Source organism: Streptopelia decaocto (assembly GCF_964273445.1).
Source record: "Streptopelia decaocto genome assembly, chromosome: 1".
NCBI lineage: Eukaryota > Metazoa > Chordata > Aves > Columbiformes > Columbidae > Streptopelia > Streptopelia decaocto.
In genome coordinates, this window is record NC_138663.1 from 14,553,813 (window position 1) to 14,559,812 (window position 6,000).

Genomic DNA, 6,000 nt, shown 5'->3' on the forward strand with positions numbered 1-6,000 from the left:
AGAGTGGGGTCTCTGCCATGACAGACAGTCCTCCACGAGCTGCTCCAATGTGAATCCTTCCTACAGGCTGCAGTTCTTCATGAATTTCTCCAGCATTGGTCCCTTCCATGGGGTGCAGCCCTTCTGCAGCAGACTGCTCCAGCCTGGGTCCCCCATGAAGTCCTGCCAGAAAACCTGCTCCAGCCTGGGCTCCTGTCTCCATGGGTCTCTACTGATCTGGTAGTGGAAATATTGACCACATATCACATCATTGTAAAGGAAAATAATCCATTTACAATTGATTAAGATAGCTTCCCACATCATTTTACTGTGTGAAGTTGCTGGAAATGTAACATGTGAAAGCTGAACCATGAGAGATGGAATGTGAGTATCATGTGAGGATATGCCTGATGTAGCCATATATATGGGATGATGCAACAAGTCAATGTGATGCGATGTGGCTCACATCACTGTTTCCTGCAACAGGAAAAATGCCAGAGTGCTGTATCACCTATAATGAGAGGTTGTAAACTGTGTACTTACAGCAGTGTAAGGCACCTCGATCAACAAGAAATTAATGAAAACTAAACACGTGGATCCAGGTTGGGAGAGTAGCTAATGACTGATGTTACTCTATATGCATTTCTGATATGCAAAATCTGTACTCTTATTTTCTCATGGATCGTGCAAACCAAAACCGCAGCATCTGGTCATAACTGCTCCAATCCTGACACAGGTACGTGTGCTGGGGCGAGGTGAGGGCTGCACAGCCACACTGACTGAATCCTGTGGCTTTAACCGGGTACCACCATGGGTAGCTTACACAGGCACTTTGGTAGGGACCCCTTATCACCTTCACTGGTTCCATCATTAATTCTCCTTCAACTGCATTTCCTCAATTTTAAGCTTATAGAGGAACCTTCTAGATCCCCATTCAAATTAAAGTAAACCTGAAGTTGTTTTCACTTATATTAAACTCCCTGTAGTGCCAAGAAGTAACTCCTCCTGCGTTTATCCTTGCCCATGTCCTCAGGTACCCTAAACAGAGTCTGCTGACAGCCTTGGCTTACAGTTTTACCCCCATTACAGAGTCTTCTGTATTGGGATATGACATCCTAGAAACTTCAAAGTGTTGGTTTTTTTCTCCCATGACATCATTTGTGATGTAGGATTCACATTCCCAGGGAGCATAATCTGTTGGGGGAGTTTTCCCTTCCTTGAATTGGACATATAGCTGCTGAAACATTCAATGTGAGCCAGTTTTCTTTCATCTGGCCTTGGTATTATTTTAAAAGTGGTTGAGTCAGTTGCTGTTTCATAGTCCCAGCAATATCATGCTCAATTTAATTCCTGTGGGGTTTTTTTTTGCCAGCTTCCCGTAAATTATGAGAGACAGATCCCAATGCATTTTTGTCAACGTAGAATTGAAAATTAATTTAATCTTTAAATAGAATATCAACTAAACATCAAAGCTGCAGGAGGAAACAGCAACTGAGTCATCACATTTGCAGACTAAACTTTAATATCACAATTTTAATCTATAAAAGTAAAAAAAACTAGCTAAATTTCACCCCAGGCAGATAGACTGCTTACTGAGACTAATAAGAAACCTGATCTACTTCTCAGCTTGAACCTTTTCTTCATCTTGTTTTCTGTGGTCCTGCAACTGTCTCAGTCCTACGCCAACCCCTTCAGCAAAACAAATTTGGCATTTAACTAAGTGCAGAGGAGAAAAATTGTGTGCTAACAATTTTAATAATCCTAATTAATTATTGATTAGTGCTAATGACAGTAAGCAAAAAATTGATTTGCTGTTTCTACTGAGCTGAAATAATTTGCTTGTAAAATGAAAGCGATTAACCAGTAAGAATAACAGTGATAATGTAATAATCTTCCGTTTCTAATTCACTATATTAAAAAAAAAAGGTGTCTGTTTGGTGAGTGATAAGCAAAGGAATGCAAGATAGTTTGAGGTAGTAGATCTTTCATTGCATTTATCACTAGTGTGTTGCAGTTTCTTTCAACTACAACAAATAATACTGGATTTGGGGTGAAAAGCTGTAGAAACCTTGGTAGATACAATTTTTTTTTTCCTTACAGTACTGTTTGTGTAGCAGTAAATGACGATGTAAGACTGACCTTGTTCTTCTTCATGGCTTTCAGTTACTTTGTAAATATTTCTAACAACTGTAGTTTTTCTCAAAGCATTCTAGCACTTAACCTATACAACCTATGCTCAGGTTTTATCTAAAGAAAGATCTGTGCTTCCTTTGAGAATTTCTGCACTTGGAAATGTTTTTTCTTCTCTTTACTTGCTGATAGAGTCAGTAGTCAGTAATATCCTGTGCTTGTGACATGCAAACAATGTTTTTGCTTGTTATTCTTTCAATAGTTAAAACTGAGTGTTTAAAAATCAATTCTGAAACCACATGGAGTATTTCACTGATATCAGATACTGAACATTATATTCCACCTTCAAGCTCCTGTTTTGTATTCCCCAACTGTAGATCCAGCAGTTGCTTGCTCCTTAATTTACAGCTTCATGTGAGAAGTTCACAACTAACAGGCTAGTTAGATGACTCCCCGCTGTGATTCCCCAGGATTTTTGTACAATATTATTTCATTCCTATATATGATCACATACTTCATAATTATGACCTATATATTCTGTTCCTGTGGATATGTGTGAGGTTGCAGTCAAAAAGACTAGAGACAGACAGACTGGAGACAGATCAGGTTGATCAGCAGAATAAGCAGTGATCAGTGTAGTGGAAGCCTAATGATCACCTTTTTAAAATTTTTATTTTCCTTGGTATACATCATAAAAAAAGGCAGTGCTAAGGAAGGAATTGGAAAAAGCTCTGCTGATATTTAAGAAGATGTGTAAAACCTTTTTTTTTTTAAGTGTATGTGATGTTGATTGGAAGGACAATGTTGGTTGACACCATGAGCTGATCAGAGATGCAAGCAACATTTCCCATTAAAGAGTGAGGAGATGATGGGTATGTGGTGATGGGCGTTATCAGCAACAGTCATGTGCTGAATGGAGACATCATTTCAGTGTAAAGAAATCCAAGATGGTGCTTGGGTTGCAAGTGACCAGTATTGCCCATGGAAAGTCAAGAAAAAAGAAGGAGAGTCCAGGCAGGTTAAGGACTGTGGTTTAGAACCTTTTAGCTCGGCGTGATTTTAAGTCTCCAAGGACTGATGTGTGTGTGAGAGAGAGAGAGGCTGTGATTTTTACTTTTGTCAAAAGAGGACTGACTTGAAGAGAGAGACAGAGTTAGTATTGCTGAACTAGAACAGAGGCAGGAGCCAAATTTCTATTTGGTAGAGAAGATGAGAAGATTTGGGGGGAAAAAAAAAAAAAAAAAAAAAAAAGTCTGCTGATAGACTATAAAGAAGAATTCTCTCAACTAGGAGTAAGAACATTTTTCATTTGAGGACATTTCAATTGATGATTTCAAACTTCCAGAGTAAAATAACTGTTTCCTCTGTGAAACTAGTGAGGCTGCCAAGCCCTGTCTTTGTGTCACTATGGATTCTGCTGATAACTCAGTTTTGTTTGTGTACATGTCTCAATACACTACATGTTGAATTCTGTTTCATTCTGAAAACATCAAAGGCAAAACGGTTTAACAGCTGCATCAAATATTTATGAATCAAGTCACGATATTGAATGTGTCTTGATCAAAATATGGCTATGGCTCAGAAGGGAATGCCAACCTCTGCTCCAACCCAGCATAATTAAAAGTTGTTCATTTTTAAGTTGTCATTGTTACCGAGACTGCCAAGGCAAATAAAACCCAGCTGCATCAGGGATTCTTGAATCCAGGCATGGAAGAAATGCCCAGTACTCCAGATCTCACGTATGTCCTGATGGGTGGTCACATGTTCACAAAATACTCCAGAAGCCTTATGTTTGTGATGCACTTGGTACCTTTTTTTATTTCCAGTGAAAGCTAGCAATTAGAACTATCTTTGCTGCTTTTCCCATCCCCATCCTCCTGATGTATAGTGGGGGCAGACATTGTACGGTCTGCTAAATCTGCTTCATATATTCTAATATGTAAATTACTGACTGAATTAGGAATAGCACGATGGCCTAGAGATGAACAGCATGTATGGCAGCGATGGGCCATGAACCAGGAGACCAGAGGGACTCTGGGGAGTAGCAGATGGAAATATTCTGAGGAAGAAAGTGGGAGCTCACCGAGTGTGGCTGCTGGGCTGGGGACAGGGAAGGAGGGCTGTGGTGGAGAGTCCTGGGGGTGCGAGCATCAAATAAGAAATAAGAGTGTGCAGGAGTTCCTGTAATAAGTATGGATATATCCTTGACATCTAGTAAAACAGTTTGCAATACTCTTTATCCAAAAAAATCACCCAGAAACAGGGATGCCAGCTCTAAAGCAAGCTATTCAGCAAAACGCTGTCATTATATGATGAAGTATGCTAGTTCTCTTCTGGAAGTGGAACATGAAAGAATGGACTAAATCTTGACAACATTTCCACAACAAGTATGAACAAAAGGTGTGATATCCCATGTGTTTCTATAATTGAAGATATAACTCATTTTGGTGACAGCTCAGATAGTGGAAGCGAAATACCCTTGACCTAGAAAATATGAAATTTGAAATAATCAGGCAAGAGGTGCAAGTGTGATTCAGACAGATTTGACGAGAGGCATCTCAGTCATTTTCACAAGAGAAAGCTGCAATATTATCATCTTTCCAAAAGCGGATAACAGCAGGGCAAGGGCTGTCTGTCTCACCACTATGTCCCACAGTGGCAGATGTGGCCAGGGACTTGATGTCCCCAGCCCAAGGGGGTAGTACAGAGAATTACCCCAGGTTCTTATCACTGCCCAGTGCCCACATCTCTGGACTTGATGAGCACTGCTGTGCCTGGGAATCAGCAAGGATTAAACCCTCACTGCAGAAGTTAGCAACCAAAGCATTTGTGCATCATCTGATGGGAGAAAGCTCACTTTCTGGGCTTCCTAAAGCAGATTTCCATGCTGTCACACCTTCAAGGCAACAGGGCACTGTTTTGTCAAAGCTTTACTTTTTAAATTTACATCACAATAAGTATCAACTCAGTTTATTAATAAGTTCAGTTCATCCATCTAAGGAATAAACTAAAAATCTGTAACTTAATAAAATATTACTTTATATTTTTTTATTAATTCTTTTAGAGTTTGAGAGCTGTCTTCGAACTTTTAATGAATTATGTTGACAGTTTGATATGACTAGTTCATGGTAGCATCTATAATAAGAGATTTACAAATATAATGATAAACAAATTATATACAATTGCTTTTTCTAGCCTCCAGTCAGACTTGATCACATGGTCAGTTATATGATTTGGGTTGGATTAGAATTTACAAGATTCCTTTTTCTTCATTTTATTACACTTATTTATACAGCACCTTTGATTTCAAGCACTGGATTTTCAAAATAGCAATAAAGCAAAATATAGAAGAAACCTTGGATTTCCATAACCACTTCCTTTAGGTGCTGTGCAGATTGCAACAAATAACTTCCATTAAGTATATATTTGTTAACGGAGTTTTAAAAATTTATATCATACAATTTATTTTTAGTTTTGCTCACCCCTCTCTGTTTCTGGTCCTTCAAAATTATTTGGTCCTTCATGGCTACTACTATGGTGTTACAATTATGGTAACAATCCTACCAGGGAACGTGGTCTGTCTATACAGGAGTGATCTTAAATCCTGACCTTGTTATACAAGATTTATTACTTTTTAATAAAAATACAATTCAGAAAAATGCTGTGGCAATTTGCTGGTCTTGTTGATGCTGGCCAGTGATGTCGCTATATTACACTGATTGAGGGAAGATAAAAACTCAGTTGTGCTAAATTACTGTGTGCTTTGGTATCACAAAATCATCACATTTCACTGAACTATATATGCAGAAGGTGAATTATTATTTGATTTTTTTTGCACGCTTACTGACTTTAACCGACATTTTAAAACAGTTGAAGGGCATGGCTGACACA